At 50.9% G+C, this 23,258-nt stretch overlaps 1 protein-coding gene across 3 annotated transcripts in view; it reads left to right on the top strand.

The window, feature by feature from the left end:
* The window catches only part of LOC144132304 (Kv channel-interacting protein 4-like), a 281,668-nt gene that overhangs the window by 100,672 nt on the left and 157,738 nt on the right, over positions 1-23,258 (top strand). The window contains exon 2 of one of the 3 annotated variants that reach the window (XR_013314770.1): positions 4,888-4,979. The exons of the other annotated variants lie outside the window; for them this stretch is intronic. The gene's annotated coding sequence lies outside the window, so the exon portion shown is untranslated. The remainder of the gene's footprint in view (positions 1-4,887; positions 4,980-23,258) is intronic. 3 annotated transcript variants of the gene reach the window in all.

The raw sequence follows: 23,258 nt of genomic DNA, 5'->3' as shown, positions 1-23,258 counted from the left end.
TTGCAAAGTCAACAGGCGCCCAAGACATAACAGAGACTCCTGGGGAGGAAAAAGTTAAATCGAAGGCAGAGCGGCATTGACTCCGAACAAACGTAGGTAATCCGGAATTGTTGCAGATCAAGTTGTTGTCAGAAGCCCAATCGAAAAGTTTAGAACCAAAGCTGTCTGTTTTAAACCCCCACGTCACATGGTGCGAATTGAAGTCTCCAAGTAATAGAACCTGAGATTGGCTACTAGACATGAGTGAGTCAAAGGGCCGAGTGTCACGCACACCAGACGGGAAATATGCATTAGCTACCGTAAAGGGCTGCTGACCTGGTACACTGAGGTCAACCGCAAGGATTTCACATTCATTGTCCGCATATTGGAAATAAATGCATGCCCTGTGGCAAAACTTTGTAGAGGTGAGCACTAACAACCCTCCCCCTCGTGATGGCTGGTCAAGCCGGAACGGACGGTAATCCTAGAGATAATAATTGAAATTTGTAGTTAGCCATGTTCCCTGTAAAGCAACTCAATCGGGTAGAAGCTGACTGCATAGGAAATTTAAATCTGTTGAAGCTGAGAATATAGATCGGCAATTCCACTGGAGTACACTTAGGAACCCCATCTTGGCAGGAGTGCCGCAGCCGCGACTGCCTTTTATAGAGTCCTGGTCTTAGCATTTTGTCTTGCGTTACTTTTCTTTGTCTTTGACTGGGGGCAAGATGGACCTGCAATATTCAGAGGAGACCCACTTCGTTTCTGGGCGCGGAGATCAGACTCTATATCCGTACAGTCCATAGAGGATGCGTCTATAAAGCTGTTCGAAGGAGAGGCCTGAGAGGTCTTTTGTTGCTGACATTGTTCTTGGCCCTGTGGAGCGGAATCGATGACTACAGAAGGACGAGTAGCTTCCAAAGCCAAAGAAGGCAAGAGCGGAGCGGTGGACACCTGCAAAAGATTGGTCATCTGAGCAGCTATTGCCTCCGAAATGCACGTGGATATGGTTTCCATAATGCGATCCATTGCATTTGCCACAGCCTTCTCAACTGCCGCTGTAATAGCCTGGGACCAACTAGAATCCGTTATGGGTGGACATTTGGCGGCCGCACTAGAGTAGCCTGAGGCTCTCTCCTTGACTGCGGCAAAAGCCTCTCTCCGCGTGCATCTGCGCTTGTCTATAAGTTCGAGCACCTGAACTTCTTGTGCTCTTGCAGGACAGTCAGGCGAATCAGCAGGGTGAGCACCGCTACACAAACAACATTTCTCTTGATGTTCAGGACATTCCTCTCTGCAATGACGTTTCCCACAGGCACAGCAGCGTAAGGCCGATTTGCAGGCTTTGCTGCTGTGGCCAAATCGCCAGCAGTTTTGACACTGAAGTGGCCGAGAGTTAAAGGCATCTACTCGAAAAACCTATGGCCACACTTCAATCTCTGACGGGCAAAATATTCCTGCAAATGTGGCAATGACTGATTCCGTAGGAATTTTTATTCCGTCAACCATCCTGCTGCACCGAAGGACAGCAATCACTCCCACAGGCGAGAGGCTCTCAAGCGTTTCCACAGGGCTCAATCGAGAGTCGACCCCTCGGACCAAGCCCTTGGACATGCTAGATGAGGCGGAATGAATGCGCTCACCCGGTGGCTGGCGAAGGTCGTACAATTTAGCAGGCCTTCGATACAGTCTTTATCCGATGACCTGCACAAAATACCACCCCTGCCGAACTGCCGGACATCGGTTGTGCGCATGAAGTTCTTCGATGTTGACTGAAGAGCCGCCTGAACTGCCTCCGGGTTGTTCAGTCGGATCGCGCCTCCATCGGAAAGCGACCGGAATGCTCGAAACTCCACTGCGGAAAAAGAGATCAAATGGGAGCTGGTCTTGAGGAAGAGATGCCGACCAAGGAGAAAACCCCCGGCCGGGAGAAGAAGTAGGCATTAAGCTCTCGTCCCGCGCCCAATCGCCCCAGAACAGGAGCAAGCAGGCACAGACAAAAAGGAGAAATTTAGCAAGCTAACGCAACACCGCCAGGTACTTAGACGCTGCCCCGCAGCCTGGGTTGCTGGGCCACGTCACCTTCCTCCAACCCAACCCTGCGATGGCAAGTGCGGCCATCGGAGGGGCTTGTGAGGTCTACGTTGTTCCTCCAGAATCTCTTGGGACTAGTTATGAATTTAACTGTCACGGTGGGCAGTTTTTGATGACGTCACAACGTCACGCGACCAAAGTGGCCCACGTGGTAGAAGCAGGCTTCGGGCAGACAGACAGCCGCTTTTCGGTGGATTTGAAGCTTTAAAGCACTAAAATATAAACGACAGATATCGTTCGCTCCAGATTCGGGGAGTTAGTGATTACCATTATTCTGCCCAAATGCGGCATTTCAGCTAGCCTTTTGACTTTCAAGTAGCCTGAACAATGTTTTATTTTAAGCCGCAGCATAAGAGCCTCACTGCAGCGGAAAGCCGGGGAAGGCACTAAAGAAATAAGAAACCTTATAGCTGGGGGAGCGGGAATCGAACACTTCCCCCAGATGAACAGTCAGTTGGGAGAAACCTCAACATCCTGCCTGTATGAACTGTGAAGCTGTCGAGCTGTGCTTGCAATGTCGTCGTCTTCGTCATGTAGCCGTGTTCACTCCTGCCATACTGCCAGTTTCTCACACTAGTTTGAAAGCGTGGTCTTCCTCACCTTCCATCCGTGCGCGTGGAAGCGTCATCAGACGATCATGTTGCGAACCGCACGAAATGGCGGAAGATTAGAAGTAGTGAAATAAGAAAGAGTGAAATTCAGAATACCCATTGGTATTGCAATGTCATCGTGCAATGCTAATTAGGCGATCTATAATCCTTCCTTACTTTGAGTCTATTCTGTGCTTAGCACTTATTGTAACTGTTGTGGTAAACGCTACTGCGTTGTTTCGTAAATATTCTTGGCGTACATTAGTTTTTGTACAGAGACACAACAACGCGCTGGTTCATTTTAGCAGTGCATACAGGCAACAATGAAATTGTATGAGTGCAGGACACATGTATGCATGCAGTGAGTGCCAGAAGTAAATGCAGAGTGATATTTTAGGGCCCAATCCGTAACTGTCTCGGTTTTGTCTCACGTATTAGCTCAAAAAACTCTCACACACGTACACGGACACACACAACAGTCTAAGCATCTAGCCTCTCGTTCAAAAGAGCCTTGAGGGCCTGTCTTGTGTGTTTATTACTCAGTAATATCGCCAGAAGTTGCCGACTAGAAAATATAACTCGAGTTTTAAAACAACTCTTAATGAGGTTGAGAGTGAGAGAGAGAGGCGACGATGTGAGGTCGAGGGCGAGGGAGGGACAATAAATTTTTCAAAGTGAGGGTGAGGGTAAGGAAGGGCCGAACAACTTTTCAAAATGATGGCGAGGGGGAGCGAGGGCCATGAATTCAAAAGTGGGGGTGAGGGAGAAAATGTAAAAATTAGGCATCTGCCCACCTCTAATCATAACTAGCATACTTCGAAGTATATATGTTTATCTGATTGTGAATCAGGTGATACATGAACTTTGAACGCGCCAATTTGTATCTGCTTTCGAGAGTTGAATGTTAGCGGTAATTTGCTCAGTAGGCGCCTCTGTTAACTTCTATTTATTAAAGTTGAATGTCACTGCCTTCCTTTGCAACCGTTCTAGTTTGTGTATGTGTTCTTAGTAAACTGATACCAAGTTGTTAGCACATTTTAGGGCGGATCTGACGAACGTGTTCTCGCCTAGTAATTTTTTATCAGACGGTGCTTGTCAGAGGTGTCTTCTAAGGAATAGAAGTCCTTTTAGGGCGCTAGATGTGATGCTATTTGTATGGGAGTCTCACCTGGAGTCTTCTGCCAGCATCACACCGAGATATTTACATTCGCATACTGCAGTCACTAGGGTGTTATAGATGCTATATTGAAAATCTGAATGTTTTATTTTCCTTTCTATTCCTAATACAGCAGATTTTTTTTTTACACGTAGTAACATTTGCCTTTCAGTGCACCATTTCGACAAGGTCTGCAAGGAGCTATTGAGTGTTAAACGGTCTTAAGAAAAATGAAATTTGCAATGTAATACACAGTCATCAGCAAAAAGTTTAATGTATACGCAGATGCAGGAAGCCAGATCATCAATGAAAATTAAAAATAGTATAGGAGCCAGAACAGCCACCTGGCGAACGCCGTACGTGATGGGTACTGGCGCAGAAACCTTGGTGTTAATAGCTACGAACTGTAATCAGTTCGTCAAAAACACTTATCCAGTAGAGAACTACATTATTGCCTAATGTGTACGTTAGCGTGTGATTAAGTTTTTTTGTGCGATATCCGGTCAAAAGCTTTTGAGAAATCTTGAAGTATGAAATCGACTTGTTTATGGTTATTTATGCAGAAGGATATGTCATGTATTAGTTCAAATAGCTGGATGCCTGTTGAGTGTACTTTTCGAAATCCATCCTGGAAGGGTGACAAAATGTGCTTGCGTTGAAGGAACGTTGTTATGTGCTTGAGGATTATATGTTGAAGAAGCTTACAGGCCGTACAGGTTAGCAAGATGGGACGGAAGTCGCAAGTCTGTTTAACTGCCTGATTTGTGCACGGGGATTACTCTATAGCTGTTTTTCATTCGTTTTTTGAGATGGGACTACTTGGAAAGTTTGAGGAATCCTTCCGAATATTTTGGGATGGCTCAGCATCCGAACGCCATCGCATTCTCTTCTTTAAGAATGTGGTTAAGAAGGCAGCAAGTTTTTTTGTGTGTTTGTCTCTTCCTGAGAAGTTATGGGTAACAAGGTTATGTTACTTGTCGTGTACATCAGTGAAGTGCGCAACTCTGGTTGCCGCCATCGTGCTTTTAATCCACATGCAACTGTTTGTTTCGTTCCGCGACGAAACAGCGCGGCGGCGGTTGCCCGGTGCCTCAGCATGATTGCCATGACTATGGACACGCTGGCCATTTGGTCGTCGCGCAAGAAGAAAGAAAACCAGGGTAAGAGTGCAGGTCAGTAGACGCCTCGGCACCGCTGCCACAAATCGCACCGCAGGGCACCTGCTGCTTCGCCAGGCTGCACCAGTGGACTGAGCACCGCGCACTGCCTGATGATTGGCCCGTGTGAATTTCATCTCTATGGTTGCATGTCCCCGCTGTCGAACTGGCACTGCGACACCTGACGCTGCCATGCAGTCTCTCGAACACGCTCCTAGCAGTTTGGCTAGGCTGAAACGAAAATAACTGCCGACACATTCAGAGCCTCCACATACTGGTCGCTATTTCAGAAAACCGTATTGCAGTGCCTCTCTTTAACGGGGCCTAATGAAACGAAATAAAGATTGGCGATGCGTTCGCCCCCTTTTTATGGCTGGTTCGCCCTGTTTGTTTCAGACAAGGGACGCACATTTCGGTCTGCATGTCTTGAAAATTCGGCTGACTATTTTGCGTGTTTATTTCATACCCTGTTCAAAGGTATAATATATTCAAAAGATTGATTGATACTTTCCAAGAGCACAACATATGAACTCGGTGATTTAGAAACGGTTATTGGGCAGAATTAACAACTGCCGGAAATTTTGCCTCAGCATATACACGCATTTACAGTGCTTGTGAAAAATAAAGAACTCAAGGAGTTTTCTTCTATGCCAGGCAGAGGAGCTCCTTTAGCATCTGCAGAGGTCCTGACGTTCGCAGAACGGAAACGGAGATCTCCTTAAACCTTCATATACTAGCAACACTGGGGACGTATAAGGGGTCCCACAACACAACCAAATTATAGAGCCTTAGGCCTGGTCACTTCTGACGAAGACTGTGATGCCTTCACTGAGCGGCATTGATGAATCACTTTTTCTTATCTTCATTATTACATTCTGCTGCCTAAAATCAGCCCTCGTTATTCATGCTAAGCATATAAGGGGATGAAGAACAGTTTCTTCACAGATGCTAATCACGAGCAGCCCCAGCGCTGGCACAGTATTCCGTTCGAAGGAGCAAAACCATCGTTGGCACTGTCTGTCCATGCGAAGAGTGCGCAGCCGCTAGTGCTTAGCAACATTGTGAGAAGGCATTGTCATTTACAATAGTGAGGAGGCAGTTAAATTAGGCGAAGAGCTATACACAAATATATTGAGTAGTCACTGTAACCAGTTCGTTAATGAGAAGTAGTGGAGCGCAGAACTGGGACCTCCAGCAAGTAACATAAGAGAAATTAAAGAAAGCTTTAGAAGCAATGAAATAGGGGAAAGCAGCTGGTGAGTATGAGGTATCAGCAGAACTGTTGAAGAACGGAGGGGAGATTGCGCTAGCGAAAGTAATCACCCTGCATACACAATACTCCTTCACCTCGAGCACACCAGAAGACTGGAAGAATGCTAACATCATCTTAATCCATAAGAAAGGAGACTTCAAGGATCTAAAAAATTGCAGACCGATAAGCCTACTGTCCGCTGCCGGTAAGGTATTTACTAAGATAATCGCTAATAGAGTCAGGACAGCCTTAGACTTCAATCAACCAAGTGATTAGGCAAGCTTTCGTAAAAGGTGCTCGGAAGTAGACCATTATCGCACTATTAATCAGGCGATACAAATATCTCAGAGTATGACCAACCCCTACACATAGTCTCTATAGATTAAAAGAAGGCATTTGAATCAGTGGAAACGGCAGCATTCATGCTGGCATTACGGAATTAGAAAGTATACTTTTCAACGAATTGAAAAATTACAGACCGACCCTCTTACTGTCCGTCGCCTGTAAGGTATTTACTAAGGTATTAGTTAATGCAGTCGGTACAGCCTTAGAGTTCAATCAACCAAATTATCAGGCAAGTTTTCGTAAAGGGTACTCGAAAATACATCATATTCACCCTATCAAGCAGGTGATGCGAAAATTCACAGAGTAAAACCAACCAACATACTATTAGCCTTTATTGATTACAAGAAAGCATTTTACAGAGTAGAAACTTCAGCATTCACGCAGGAATTACGCAATCAGGGTGTAGAAGAGCCTGATGCAAAAATACTGGAAAGTATTTATAGCGGGTGCTCCGCTACCGTAGTCCTCCATGAAGTTTGCAATAAAATTACAAATGCGTCTACCAGGCAGGAAGACAGGATCTGGCCAATGCTATTCGACTCATGTTTACAGAAGGTACTCAAATTCCTGGACTGGAAACAGTTGGGGATAAGAGTTAATTGTGAATACCATGGTAATTTACGATTCGCTGATTGCATTCCCTTGTAAAGCCACTCAGAAGATGAACTGCAAAACATGAGTTTGCGAAACGCAAATTACTTAGGTATTCTCCGTTAACCTTTATCACAACCTTTCACTAACCAGGCCTCGCAGTTCCTCCTTTAAACAGGCGGTGAATAGCATTGGCGGGATCGTGTCTCCCTGCTTGACACCGTTGCTCATTGGTATTTTAATTTTGACTTTATTGAGTACTGTGGTAGCGGTGCAGTCGTTACAGATGTCTTCCAGTATTTTCACGTTTTTTACACCCTGCTTTCAATTCCTGAATGACTGCTGAGTCGAATGATTTCACGTGATAAGTGAAGGCTTTACGTAGTGCTTGTTTATATTTCGCGTATTTCTCTATCATGTCATTGATAGTGTGAGTGTGGTCTATTTATTTATTTATTGAAACCTCAGAGAATGTTGGCTTCGTTAGTGACCGTCTAAGAGAGCTCAGCCTAACGTGGTTCTCATTTTTGAAATTGCCGCTGCTGGTTCTTCCTGGTGCGGTCACTCCATATGCCTGATGGTTTGCGTTGCCGGAGCAAGTCTCCGAGTTGCACCACTAACTACTTGCGCAAAAATAGCTGAACGGCGCAGATTCGTTGTTCAAGCTATTGGAAAAGGGTACTGCGTAAACCCGTTGCTCATTTCGCAGCGACTGTCCCGAGGACACAACTTCTTTGGCTTATCGCAAATATATATTTCGTGTGTGGGAAATGTAGAAAAGAAAAGCTAGGGAAGACCAAACGATTTCATGGCTCGGCCGACTCTCACGGCGATACGTGCTTGGAATCGAGCTTGATGGCCGAGCAGAAATGAGAGCAGGAGAGTGCGCCACAACTTATGTTAGCGCCTGCTGTGGCTACCACGTTTATTAGGATCCCTGAAGAGGAAATAGTAGCCACTACCCAAGTGACCTTGCTGGCAGCAAAAAAGGGAAGAGAAGGCTTATTGATAGCGGTAATCATCGCCGCCACAACAGTGTTCAAGAACGTTCCCATTTGAAATTCTTCAACCACTCTATTCGATAAGATATTCATTACATTAAATAACATACTCCACCTGCACATAGCGAATATTGTTCTACGATTAAAAATACAGCGCTGCCTTGTATACATGCTGAATACTAAATATTTCTGTCAAACCGTTCTTTTGCAATTAAATTTTTAAAATTAATTTCTGTTAATTCCCTGCTTGGAGAATGAACATTATTTTTTAATGTCAACTACGTTTCATAGCAAGGATACACACTTTTTAACGCCACAGTTTTTAACGTCAGCACAAATAAAGCACGCACGCGCAGCGTAGGCTTAACAGCAATTAACTGCAGAAAATTCAGGTTGTCGTGTGTCTTCTGTGAGGACCGCTCCTGTGTGCGTTGCATCTTCGCTCATATGGGATGAGGCGTCGTGGAATGAAGTCGTCTTTAATGCACCACAATACTCCACGCCTTAGAGCGGTGAACGCACGCGGGACGCGTCGTAGGGACAGTTTTTGCTTTCTTCATGTCGTCAAAGAATCGCTGCGGTTATCCCCATGCTCTAGCTTTCTCGTGGAAAGCTCGATTATGAAATAGGACGGCTATTTGGGAGCGCCCAACTGCCAGTTAATCGAAAGCAACAAAGAGAACCGCATTAGGTCATGTAGCGCTTGTGTGGACACATTACGCGCCTAAATTTATAATGACACAACGTTGCTGTGTTCTTGCGCACTGATTTTCACTACAGGACTTTACGTACGTTTTATTCTTTAAATAGCCCATTTCATTCATTTTTCATTTCAACCGCATCACTGCAGCGTCACGAACATAGCGTTTCTACCAGAAGCACTAATAATTGGTACATTCCGCGCTTTCGAACAAATTATAAACTTCAATCACTAAAACATAATTTCCCTTCAGTTCTAAACACATACAAGTTTCATACTAAGCATACGATAAAGTAGTTGAGGCAGGAATTCCTTAATATATTATGAGATCAAAACTTAAACACTGCCTTGCCTGTTATTACTTAAGATATTGGTTTTGTTGTGTTTGATGTTACTGTTCCTTTTTAATCACGTATTAACTATTTTTCATTTTCTTTCTCGTTTACAAGTATGAAATACGTTTTCCTTTATTGATTTTACGACATGTATAACTTGATATTGAAATTTCGCGCCACATGCTGAAATTTCAAGTGGTGTCTCTCCTGTATCTGCAATGTACATTGAGTGAACTTCATGCTGCCCTACCTTGTTGTGGTCTCTTGGGCCCAGTCAAGCTGCCTCGAGCAGCTTTTTGCCCAAGAGCTCCTTCCATGTATATGGTAAAATAAAAGAATTGAATTGAATTGATGTTGCGTTCTTAGGAAAATGTATATACCACGTCACTGCTGATGGGTGACTGGGGCTCAGTCAGGCCGGAAGGAAGGGGCTTTCGATGCGCTGGCATTACCGGCCGCGGTGAGCGATCTTAGCGATCTGTGTGTGGTGCTTCTGTGTCACACAAACGGAGAAAAATGTCAGAAAAAGAAGTGTCACCGGTTGGATTCGAAGCCAAGTAGTTTCTCGTTGGATGCGAGCACGGAACCTCACAGCCAGCACGAGTGCTGTGATAGACGTGAACGTAGTCTGTATGGCAAGGCAGCAGTGGCAGTGAAACGTTCCATGACGTCAACCTAGCGGCGTGCGCTCGCCTATACAACCTCCGCGTGTCACCCTGTCGCATCGACCTCGCGTCATACATTGACCGAGCAAAATGGGCAATGCCTTGGGATGTTTTAAACAGTGTCTTAAACACGCCACTGTTGAGAATAAAAGCAACAAAAGTTAAAAGAATGATGTGGTGTGAACAAGACAGCTGTGCTTAACAAAACAGGTCGCGGGGCTAGCCAGTTATTATTTTTTTTTACTTGAAAAATCCCGCGCTGCATTTTGAGACGAGGACAGACAAAGAACTTGACAGTACGGGCTCTCTACTCCATCCACTTAAAGTGTAACGGCGGATTACTTTTCAAGTGAGAAAAAGACGTTATTGGCAGTGGTGGAGTAGTTCAGCAGAAGTCAAGAGTGAATAAAAGGAAATGTTTGCAATGGCCGAGAAAAGGTGTTTGCAGTTTGAAAAATATCTAAGCAGTCCTTAGTGTGGTCAATAGTTTGCTAGAGCATTCAAACCTCGATCTAGCAGAGCATGAGCTGTCATTTTTTCTTCAGTCACACTTTTTCGCTGTACATTGTATTGTACATTTTGTCTAATTTCATGCTTTATTGGGTTGGTGCTTTCAGGGCGCCTTTATTCTAGTCATTCCTGGGGAACTATCGACACGCTTGACTTACGCTTTACGCTTTGGTGCTCGTTGTTGCAGCGCACGCGATGCATCGGTTGCGGTGCCCGGCTGTTTAAATATCTATGTGGGCGAGCGCCTTTCTTACCACATCGTTTAATTTATTATGTGTAGTTCCTCCGTTGTTCACACGTGACCTGACCGAGTTTTTTTTCTGCTTCCAAAATTGATGGACGTGTCACTTGTCAAAAGTGACATGAACTTCGCTTGTTTCTCCATTCATTGGTGAGAGAGAAAGCAGCTTTGAAATAGTCGCTTCTTTTCATTTGCTCTTACGCCGTGAGTCACCTTGGCACATTCCACAGTCATTTTTCTAATGGGAAATTTCACGTTCAGCGCAATGACAATGCGACCGGGCTTGTTCTTCTTCTTCTGTGGTTGTAGGAAAGATGACCGTGGCAAGACACGGGCTTGTCTACTGGAGGGCTAGCCTCCACGCCCATTGCCGGCGTGTCGTAGAAGGAGGGGGGTAGGGGAAAAAGATTGAAAGGAGAGGGTAGGCGCGCAGCCGCAATGATCATGTTAGATGACATGTGCTGTCCCCTGTGGCCTATAGGCGGCCAGAGAGGCCGGTGGCCTCCAGAAAGGAGACGAGGTGCCGGAGGGCCTTGGCAGGATGGTGACCGCCGGGGAAGAGAAGGTGGTCCGCAGAGCAGCAGAGGAGGCCCAAGGAGCGGTAGCCCGCCTCCATGATAGTCCTGGCGGACACAAAGGCAGGGCAACCACACAGGAGGTGCTGGGCTGTCTCTTCTGGGTAATTGCAGAGCCAGCACCCAGGGGAGTCGGAGAAGCCAATGCGGAAGAGGCGGGAGCCGGTGTTGGCGCAGCCTACCCTGAACCTCAGGAGGAGGCTGCGCTCTTTGCAGTCCAGGCCAAGAGTTGGAAGAGGGTGTGGGGGATGGCCGTTAGCCACCCTGGGATTCGGGTGATCGAGGAGGAGGAGGCGATCCACTATGCCCCTTGCCAGGTCCAGGGGGCAGAGGTTCCTGGAGAGCGGAGTTCCTGGGAAGTGTGCCGCTTTGGCCAGGGAGTCCGCTTCCTCATTGCCCAGGACACCGACATGGGCCGGGACCCAGGTCAGCCGGATGCGGGTTCCCCTGGTGCACAGTGCGTCGAGCCGCCAAGCCAGCCTGCGGGCGATGGATGGGCCCTTGAAGGGCCTCAGGAGGAGCTGGAGGGCTGCCCTGGAGTCAGAATAAATGGCTGCCTCCTTGATCCCAGGGCGTTCGTTCAAGATGTCAGCAGCCAAGTGAATGGCGGCCAGTTCGGCAGTTGTGGATGAGGACACAAATGGGAATCTGGCCTTTCTGCTCAAGAGCAGCGATCGGGCAGCGCAGGCTGCAGCCGCAGATGGGCAGGGTCCTGGGAGGACGGAGCCATCCGTGAAAATAGGGACAGTGCCAGGGGGTTCGGCCTGCAGAACTACAGCGACCTCCTGCCGTAGGCCCACAGCAGCAGTGTTCCGCCTCGTCCGGGAGCTAGGTAGGGAGCGGTGGACCTCATAGAGGATTCCAAGGTCCGGGCGAGGAGAGAGGGGGAAGGTCTCAGGCTGTCCCCCAACAAGATCTTCGAAGTACTGGGCCACCTGACCCATTTTGGAGTTTGGCCTCGTGAGAAGGCGCTCCAAGAGGGGGCGCCCATCGGGCGCGTTGTGGAGGCGCTCTATGTGGCGGAGGGAGGTGCGCCTGGAGAGGAGCTCCAAGGGCCATGAACCTGCTTCTGCCAGGGTGGCAGCCACAGGAGAGGAGCGAGGGAGCCGCAGGCATAGTCGTATGGCCGCCCGCAGTTTGCGCTCGATGGCCAAGTGTTGGCCCACAGTGAGCCGGACGAGAGGTAGAGCTGTGTCGACCCCCCCATAATGCGCAGGTCCACACGGGACGGAGAGGCAAAGAGACACCGTATGGCTCAGTTTAAACAAACAGATATATTCAATGATTATACATCAGAGGCTGGGGTGTCCGAGCTTACGTGCCGACGACTTCATGGGGACGATGGATGGGCTCCGGCGTTGAGCTCGAACGGTTGCTGGCAGAAGCTGCACGCCGTCGGGCTTCGGCGCTGAAGGCCCCCTTGGCGAACGATGTCGTCCTGAGCGTTTTCTCTTCCGTACTGCTTGTCGATTTTTATATCCTCTTATCCCCACATTCCCTAGGGTGAGGACGCCCACGCCGGAATGGGAGGGGCCTAGGGCTTTCACTTGGGCGCACAAACACACCACCGCACTTATGGTCTCGCCCCCGTCACGTGTTGAGTCCGAGGGAAAGAAGGTTGTCGTCGAGGTAGCGTCGGCTGTGGTAGACGGTCTCTGGCCCGCTGACGGTTCCCGCGGGTCACCGACCTGCGTTCTCTAGCAAATGACACTCGCCACTCAAGGCCGGAACGCGAGGTCATTAAAAGGCCGGGAAAGTGGTCCCTTGTCCTGGGATGTGCTCGGGAGGGTTGGTGATGATACCCGCCGTCTTGTCACGGGGCCAGGCCCGCCGAAACGAGGCCCCTTTGTCCCCGGGACGGCCACGGCAATTGTGGAAGATAACGCCCGTCTCCCCGCGGCGGCGGCGGCGGCTGCGTTCGACACGTGCCGACGCTATGGAAAGGGGGTCCGGTTGTGCTTAAACCCCTTCGTTTTGGTCGTTCACTCTCAACGAGTATGGCTCGGTAATTGATGATGCCGCTGTCACCTGGGTCGTCTCCGTGCGGTCCATGGCGGCAGGCCCGAAAGCAATCCCACTCAAGTTTGCTTGCAACCATATAGAGCAGAAGCATATGTGCTGGCTGCTTCCAAAACGAGACCGGCTGTCGCCGATCTCCTCTCTTCCAGCTGAATTGTTTTCTCTTGAGTGCTTTTGCCGCCACTGGGGCTCCGTCTACGCCGCACTGTCGAACGCGGACCCTCGTAGCATACACAAGTAACGTCACACTCGCTCACCCTCCAGAAGAATGTTCTCCGAACATTTGAGTCCATGCAGCTCCCCTTGTCTTTCTGAATCGCCTCGCACAGTGCGTCCGACAAAACACTTTTCGCTGCACTCAACACCACTGCACAACACTCTATGCCTCAGCTGTCATAACTGGCGTCTCCAGGGGCAGCACTGATCTTCTTTTACAGATAAACATGAAACTCAGCACCCAAGCCTCTCCTTTCTAGTCCAAACTGGACGAAATAAATTTACCACAGTTACAAAGGAGCTCCCACTTCTAGCACGATCACGGCACAGACAAAAATATAGATAACGAAGGGAAGTAGGGCCGGTTCTGCATGCGCTCCGCATGCTCTCCTGTGAAGGTGTTACTTAATGACAGAAAGGTTTAACTACCAACTCCGATATCTTAACACATAAGCACATAGCAATATAATGAGCTGCGGCATTACACAATTCTAACCAGTTCACAACTCCGCTCTGTTTACGCCATTAGTCCGACTTAGCTTTCCGATTTCGCAGCGGATATCGGCCTTCATGAGTCATACCAAGTAAGTCTGTGACCCTTTGTCTGCTTTGAGACTCGCGAGGGCTCGTGACAGGAGCCTCTCCTGGCGTTATCTGCGCGGCAACCTCGCGCGCTTCTTCTTCTTCTAGCAATGCATGAAGTAAATCCGGTGGCATTCCGGCCGTCACCTCTGGCGCCTGCCGAACAAATGCAGGAGAGGGCGTTTCTTGCGAACTATCTGCGCGCACCGCTTCACTTCTGTCCCAATCAAAATCCGCCCTTTCCCTTTCCTCATTTCGTGAATACTGAACCGGTGCCGACTTGAGGCGATTTGCGTGTATCCTTATCAAGCGCCGGTTCACGTCTCGGACTCTAAAGTTTACCGAAGAAAGCTTCTCGACAACCTCGCACGGTCCTCTCCACTTCGTCTGGAACTTACGAGCTAGCCCAATCTGCCTTTGGCAGTTTTCAATGTACACGCTGTCCCCCACATCAAACGGCGCGTCTCTAGCACTGCGATTGTGCACCTCCTTCCTGCGCTTCGCCGCTTTCTTTAAGGCCTCCTTTGCGATGTCCCTCGCCACTTGCAAGCGCGATTCTAGCTCAACCTTACAGTCGTCCAGTGAAGCGTATGGGACACGACGGGGGCCCTCTGGCACTTCACTAGGCTGGTCCGGGTCTCGGCCGTAGAGAAGAAAGAATGGCGATTCGCCCGTGCTCTCGTGTGCTGCGGAATTGCAGGCAAACATTACATACGGGAGCCACAAGTCCCAGTCCCGCTGGTCGCGCGAAACAAAATGCGACAGGAACCCGGCCACGGTTTGGTTCAGTCGTTCCACCGCGCCGTTGCAAGCCGGATGGTACGGTGTTGTCTGCTTCTTAGCGATCTTAAGCAGCTCGCAAACTCTCCTCATTAGCTGCGACACGACGTTTGTTCCTCGATCTGTCAAGAGTTGCCTCAGGGGTCCATGTCGGAGCACGATCTGTTCGACAAATGCTCTTGCCACCGTGTCTGCCTTCTGATCTGGGAGTGCTACCGCTTCCGCGTATTTTGAAAGGTGATCGACAAATACTAAAATGTACCTGTTTCCGGAAGTGGTCGTGGGCAATGGGCCCATTATGTCCATACCTGTCCGCTCGAAGGGAGCCGAAACCTCAGGGAACGGCTGAATTGGAGCTGGTCTTCGTCCCTTGGGTGTTTTTCTTTCGAGACAGGAATTACACTTCGCACAGTAGTCTCTAACATCCTGTCGCATGCCATTTCAAAAGTACAAACGCTCCACACGCCTGCGTGTCTTCGCTACGCCAAAATGACCGGCGCATGGCGCATCGTGAAACGCGCGAAGAACCCTTTCTGTCCAGGACCGAGGTATGACGACTCTCTCCCAAGCGGTTTTCTCTGGTCTCCCTTTCCTGGTTGGCCTCGTGCGCCGACACAGGGTGCCGTCTTTGCCAATGAAATAACCTAACTGTTCGGGGTGAGACGGTGCGCCCTCTAAGCTTTCGATTATTCGCTTCAGGTCAGGATCTTTGCACTGCTCTGTGCGTAATTCGGCGGGGTCGACTACGGGGACAAACTCATCTATAGCTGCCACGGCAGCAGTGCGGCTGAGTGCATCAGCATTCAGATGTGTCTTTCCTGACTTGTGCTCCACTTCAAAGCAGTATTCCTGCAGGTGTAGATTCCATCTAGCGAGTCGCGAGCTAGGGTCCCTGACACTCATCACAGATTTCAGAGGGTGGCAGTCTGTGACTAGCTTGAATTTGCGGCCGTAAAGGTAGCATCTGAAGTGCTTTACTGCCCAGACAACGGCGAGGCACTCCCTTTCCGTAGCTCCGTACTTTTGCTCTGTGGGGCTCAGCTGTCGGCTAGCAAAAGCAACGGGATGTTCTTTGCCCTCGATAACCTGAGATAGCACGGCACTAACTGCGAACTTTGACGCATCTGTGGCCATAACGAAGGGCAAATTAAAATCAGGGTGGCGCAACAGCGGTGCACTCATTAGCTTCCTTTTCAGGGCCCCAAAAGCATCCTCCGCGTTTTCGTCCCAGCGAAAGGCGACATTTTTTGCTGTTAAGGCGGTGAGCGGCTTAGCGAGCTTGGCGAACTCCTCTATGTGCCTTCGGTAGTAACCGATCAGGCCGAGAAACTGCCGGACCTGGCGGACGCTAGTCGGGGATGGAAAATCCGAGACACACCTTAGTTTCTGAGGGTCCGGTCGCACGCCGTCAGCTTAAACAATGTGCCCGAGGTATTTCACCTCGTTTTTGAGGAATTGGCAATTAGAGGGCTTCAGCTTGAGACCCGCTCCTGTTAGTCGCACCAAAACCTGCTCAATGTCGCGCAAATGGTTCTCAGAACTGTCACTGTATATGATTATGTCATCCATATACACGAAGCACAGCCTCCCCAGAAGACCTGCCAGGATAACATCAGCGGTTCTCTGCCAGACAGCAGGGCTATTGGCCAGACCCATCGGCATTCTTTTCCATTCATAGTGCCCTGAGGGCGTGTTGAATGCCGTTTTCTCGGCATCTGCCGGATCCATTGCTATCTGCCAGAATCCTGCCGCCATGTCCACTACCGTGAAGTACCTGGCATAGCCCAGCTGAGAAAGCGTCTTCTGTATATTGGGGATGGGGTATGGATCGATGCGAGTTACGGCATTTAGTTTGCGGTAGTCCACTACCAATCGATACGAGCCATCTGGCTTTTCCACCAATAGTGCTGGTGCTCCCCAGGGTGACTTTTAGTGTTCGACAATGCCGCGATCAATCAGGTCCTGCACCTGCCGCTCCATCTCCTCACGTTGGGAGTAAGGAATCCTGTACGCACGCTGGTAAATGGGCGATGAAGTGCCGGTTTCTATCCTGTGCTTTATAACGCCACAGCAGCCCAAATCCAGGTCGGACGCGGCGAATACCTCCGAGTAGTCGTTCAGCAAACCAGCCAGAGCCTCCCTCTCCCTGGATTTTACGTGAGAAAGATAGAACGACGCCTTTGGAGCAGCCGAAGGACTAGCATGCTCTACAGTTGCGAGTACCGTATCGGTGGGCTCACGTTTCTCTATCGCAGAGGTGAAGAAAGCCAATGTTTTGTTCTTGGGAAGGCTCAGTGGCTGCTGGCTACAGTTAACCACCCGTAGGGGCACTCTGTGGGCGTCATTAACTGTCACGAGGCACGCGGCTGCCTTCAGGCCATTGCTGAGAGAGTCGACCGGCTCAAGCACTCCCACGGCGCCGCTCTCTACATCTGAAGGCACACACGCGTACAAAATGTGCTCCGACCAAGGAAGGACGACCGCCTCATCGACCAGCCTGACGGCAACCCGCGAATATACCTTCTCTAATGATCCCACTGTTTGACGGGTGTCAATATCGGTAATGCGAATCTCAGCCCCTCTCCTGTTCAAAATCGGAACTTTTGAGCCGCCCGCATTAACCTCTTCCTCAGAGAATGAGACTACTTCCTTCCCTTTTCTCAAAAAGTCCTACCCTAATATACCTGACACTCCGTTTGGCAGAGACACCGTGTCCGGGCATACGTAGCAGGGGTGCTCCAATGCAATTCCGCTGAGAGAGAAGTGTAACCGGTAGAGTCCACTTATGTCAAGAGGATCCCCCGTTATGCCTACAAATTTGGTTGCCATACCACCAGACGCTTCCAACACCTCGCGGTCCCCCTTCCTTCGAAGCGTGTTAAAACTGCTCTCCTTAAGCAATGTCACCTTTGACCCCGTATCTATCAACAATTCCATGCAACAACCATTCAACTTGCAACGCACAACAGGGCATACCTCGTCGGCCACACAAACCACCACCACCTCATCATCCACTGCTCCCTCCCCACGCTCCTCTGGATGGGGAGGACTATCTAGTTTTTTGTCTCGGTATCTGGAGCCCCGCGGTAGGCTTGCTTAGGGCGTGTCTCGCCTGCTTCTCTTTGTGGCTGCCCACGGCGCACGTTTTGGCAGAACCTGGCGATGTGTCCGCGACCCTGGCAAGCGAAGCATACGATTTCTTTAAAATCTCGCATACCGCGCCTGTAGCTTTGTGGCGGTCTCCGGTTTCCAGCGAATGGGCGCTGTTGAGCGCGCGCTTCAACCTGGCGTTCCACCTGCTGAGATAGCAGCTGTTCTAAGCGATCTAACCGCTCTGTCAAGAGAGCAACCTCAGGGTTGAGCACCGCTCTCTCTATGACGCGTACTCTCGCTGCGGCTGTCGTTAACGCCTCATTTCGTTCCTCATCCAATGCGGCCGCCACGGCTTGGTCGAAATTGCTCGGCTTGCGCGAGAGCACGAACCGGCATACGGGGTCTTGCAGACCAGCTAAGAATAAATCGGTCATTTCCTCTTTAAGTAGATCCTCCGCGTATTTCTTCCTTAGCTGGTCTCCTTTCTCCTCCCTGATTAACGTATCGCGTGCTAGGCGCTGAAGCCGCGACGCAAACGTTCGCACGTCCTCCTCTACCATCTGTCCGGCGTCACGGAACCTCTGTACCCACACGTGACGTGGTTCAGTGTCGAAATGTTCAAACGCGAGCTTCTTAAATTCCGCAAATGATTTTGTGGATTTTACTTTTTCGTCTCGCCATGCAAAATCATGAGCAGATCCTGCCATCTTACACCTCGCCATTCCCAGCATTTGAGCATCGGACCATCCCCCCATTTTCCCAATCTCTTCTAGCATGGAAAAGAAATCGCAGATTGGAACCCCTGTCTTATCTCCCGTAAACGTCGGAATGACGCTTCCTAATTCCAGCATGGTTGCTCCGAGCGACGGCTGTGGAGTGGGAGCTCCCTCAGATACAGACATTTTTTTTTCGCTCAAGCCCTCCGGTGCCTCAAGCCTCTCAAATGGGGGTAAAAGTCCCACAATCAGTCCCGTGATTCCCTTTTGATTACAATTTTGAAGTCATGAATGTCGCAGCATTCAGAGGACATTTGCTTTTGAGACCCCACTTCTGACACCAGTGTGACGACCCCCCCCCCCATAATGCGCAGGTCCACACGGGACGGAGAGGCAAAGAGACAACGTATGGCTCAGTTTATACAAACAGATATATTCAATGATTATACATCAGAGGCTGGGGTGTCCGAGCTTACGTGCCGACGACTTCATGGGGACGATGGAGGGGCTCCGGAGTTGAGCTCGAACGGTTGCTGGCAGAAGCTGCACGCCGTCGGGCTTCGGCGCTGAAGGCCCCCTTGGCAAACGATGTCGTCCTGAGCGTTTTCTCTTCCGTACTGCTTGTCGATTTTTGTATCCTCTTATCCCCACATTCCCTAGGGTGAGGACGCCCACGCCGGAATGGGAGGGGCCTAGGGCTTTCACTTGGGCGCACAAACACACCACCGCACTTATGGTCTCGCCCCCGTCACGTGTTGAGTCCGAGGGAAAGAAGGTTGTCGTCGAGGTAGCGTCGGCTGTGGTAGACGGTCTCTGGCCCGCTGACGGTTCCCGGGGGTCACCGACCTCCGTTCTCCATCAAATGACACTCGCCACTCAAGGCCGGAACGCGAGGTCATTAAAAGGCCAGGAAAGTGGTCCCTTGTCCTGGGATGTGCTCGAGAGGGTTGGTGATGATACCCGCCGTCTTGTCACGGGGCCAGGCCCGCCGAAACGAGGCCCCTTTGTCCCCGGGACGGCCACGGCAATTGGGGAAGATAACGCCCGTCTCCCCGCGGCGGCGGCGGCGGCGGCGGCGTTCGACACGTGCCGACACTATGGAAAGGGGGTCCGGTTGTGCTTAAACCCCTTCGTTTTGGTCGTTCACTCTCAACGAGTATGGCTCGGTAATTGATGATGCCGGTGTCACCTGGGTCGTCTCCGTGCGGTCCATGGCGGCAGGCCCGAAAGCAATCCCACTCAAGTTTGCTTGCAGCCATATACAGTAGAAGCATGTGTGCTGGCTGCTTCCAAAACGAGACCGGCTGTCGCCGATCTCCTCTCTTCCAGCTGAATTGTTTTCCCTTGAGTGCTTTTGCCGCCACTGGGGCTCCGTCTACGCCGCGCCGTCGAACGAGGACCATCGTAGCACACACAAGGAACGTCACAGAGCGTAAGTGAACTGCGGGACGGCCATGCCTTGGTAAAGCTGGAGTACCAGCCTGGGGGTGATGCCGTTGCCATTGGCTAAAAGGGACCGTATAGCCCCCTGGATACTGGAGGACTCGGCCAGGAAGTGGCGCACTGCCGGATTCCAAGTGAGACGGACGTCGATGAGCAGACCCAGGTATTTCACTTGGAGGCTCCAGGCGAAGTCACGGCCACCAACGTGGAGGAAGGTGCGGCCAGGGCGGGCGCCAACTCTGGTGTTAAGGAGCATCGCCTGGGTTTTGTAGGGGAGATGCTGAGGCCTGCACGCTCCAGGATGACGGCGACAGCATCGATAGCCCGCTGCACGTTTGTGATGGTGTGGACCCTGTATCTGCGGGGTCCACGGCACCAGATGGCAATGTCATCCGCGTGGATAGCCATGCGAATGGGTAGCCGGAGGTCCTTGGGCAGGAAGTTGGCCAGGAGGGCCAAGACGGCGTTGAAGAGTAGAGGGCTAAGGACGCTCCCCTGAGGTACGCCACGCCAGATGTGCCGCAGGGAGCTGGTGACATTGCCCAGACGGACGCACCCTCGGCGGTCAGCTAGGAACCCCCGGACATACTGGAGGAAGTTCGAAATGCTCATGATGTTGAGAGCCTCCAGTATGGCCTCGTGCCGGATATTATCGAAGGCGCCTCGTATGTAAAGGAGAGCCAGGCACACTATGTGGCGGTTGAGCTTCGCGTCCTCCAGGGTCGACACAATGTCTGCAATGGAGTCAGTGGTGCATCGATGGTGACGGAAACCTGATTGCTGTTCCGGGAAGTCTCCGGTGACGCTGCCCACCCACGACAGTCGTTCCAGTGCCATTGCCTCCATGACCTTTCCAGGAACGGAGTTGAGGGAGACAGGCCGGTAGGAGCTGATGGCCGATGGGGGCTTGCCTGTCTTCAGGACGGGAACGACCAGGGCTGTTCTCCACGCATCGGGGGGGATGCCTGTCCGCCACACCTCGTTGAAGGAGGACAGCAGACTAGCCCAGTGGTCCTCGCCGAGGTTACGTAGCATCTGGTAAGTGATGCCGTCCATGCCCGGTGCTGTGCGTCGCATGGAGCGGCTGAGTACTGCAGAGAGCTCCCGGTAGGTGAAGGGCGCAGTGCAGGTAGAGCTTATGTCTGCTTCCCGAGATGAGAGTCCTTGGAGTAGGCCAGGTAGAGCAGGAGCCTGGGTTGGTGGCCGGGAGTCCCCGCAGGGGAAAAAGGCATCAGCCAGCCGTTCCGCCAGATCCTGGCAGGTGATTCCCAGGGAGACAGCAATGGCCAGGTGGGGCTTGAGTTGGGTCCGAGGAGCAAGGAGAGAGCGGAAGAGCCGCCAAGCCCTGGCTGGGCTGCGGGCCGTAACGAGGGAGGCACAGATGCCCTCCCAATATTTGTTGCGGCGCCTGTTGTGTTCGCGTCTGCAGGCGGCATCGAGACGGTTGTATGCCGTCCAGTCGTCGGCTCTGTCAATGCGGAGGGCCCTTCTCTCTATCTGCTGTCGTTGGGCCCTGAGGTGGAGTAACTTGAGGTCACGAACGGGCTGGACAGGGGGGAATTCGCAGGTGATGGTGGTTGCTGCCGCGCACCTTGCCACATGGGCCAAGACATCGCCCTGGAGAGGGAGGCTGTCGAGAAGGTCCCGGAAGCGGTCCCAATGGACCAATTTGTAGATGCGCCCATCCACCCTTCTACCAGGCTTGGGACTGAGAGCGATGGGGTAGTGGTCCGATCCCCATGTATCAGGGAAGGGGCATCACTCGTAACCTAACCTAACTCAGATCAAAGCACGAGCGGACACCTCCCCTCCGGACAAACGTGGGAACGCCAGTGTTGAGGACGTGGAGAGAAGTACCACGCAGGGCAGCGATGAGGTCACGGCCGCGTTGATCCGCTCTGCGTGAGCCCCACCTCGGATGAGCAGCTTTGAAGTCACCGCAGAGCAGGCAGTTACCACCTATAAGGCTGACCAGATGTGGCAAGGAGTAGGCGTCCCATGGGGTTACAGGGCGCACATAAATACTTGCAACAGCAGTTTCAACACCCCTGAGCCGGACTCTGACGCAGACACGCTCCATAGGCGCCACTATAGCATCGTTGACATTAATTTCTGCCTGGGGGAGGGCAGAGCGGACGAAGAGTACTGCTCTAGATCTTCCTGGTGGGTGTTGACGGTCCAGGCAGGGGTCAGCCGAGCACGTGGTCAGGAGGCAGGAGGACCTGCCTTTTTATGCCACATAGCCAGGAATGCGAATTTCCCCCGGGTGGCGGTAGGCCTCTCGAAGAGCCAGGACATCCGGGCTAGTTTGTACATGTTTATATATAGACACAGCTGCAGATGGCAATTCGCCTGCATGCATGCCTTGCAAATGCGTCGGCATTCGCACTAAGTCCTGATGTATTGTAATTGTTGCTACTGAGGAAGAATATTCCCGTGAACAACGACCAGTGTGTATTTAGGACTCAACGAATGGCACGGCTCAGATTATACTAAGTTGCATTATTCGACCGCCTCCACGAATCCCCAGCAGGTCTCCATCTGCCTGGCGTTACAACATGCAATTGCAGCAAGAAGAATCTGTCTCTCAGGGTATTTGGACGTTACCTATGCTTCCAAGATAACAGCAGCAGTTCATGCTTTCTACTCTTTCACGTTTTCCGCATTCTCGTATTCTGAATTGTCGCTCGAGTGGTAACTACAACCGCATATTAAGCAGGGGATTAGTCGTTGAGCTATATAGTTCAGCTTGCTGGCTGTTAACTGAGGCGGCACAAATACAGCGGTGACTGACTCGCGTAAACCGGGATTACAAAAGCCTCATTTTCGCGTATTGTGTACCTCCTCTGCCACAGGGAATTTATTTCCTTCTAATTAGATCGAGCCACCCATGCGTCTCAGCCAACAGCGCTAGAGGCCACTGTTTATGCTGCGCACAGCACGCCCCAGTGAGTTCCCTCCATTTCCTGGCATACGCAGGAGAGCATGTCAAGGGGCCCGGTTTGGCTCGCACTTAAAACACAAGCGCAAAATAATTTCGCTGGTTCTACACCGGGGTAATGACGCAATGCGTGATGCACGTCCAGGGTTTGGCAGAACTGAACGGTGACCGTGAAGTGGTCACGAGGTTTCCCAACTTTCTTCGTGCTCTTTTTCGCTCTACGCTCAATTTTTGCGCCGCAGCTTCTGGCTTACTGGTTCCTGCAGCGTTTGCAGCG

Source organism: Amblyomma americanum, chromosome 5 (assembly GCF_052857255.1).
Source record: "Amblyomma americanum isolate KBUSLIRL-KWMA chromosome 5, ASM5285725v1, whole genome shotgun sequence".
In the NCBI taxonomy this organism is placed as follows: Eukaryota; Metazoa; Arthropoda; class Arachnida; order Ixodida; family Ixodidae; genus Amblyomma; species Amblyomma americanum.
The sequence above is the reverse complement of the archived record's forward strand: the minus strand, read 5'-3'. Positions and strand labels throughout refer to the sequence as shown.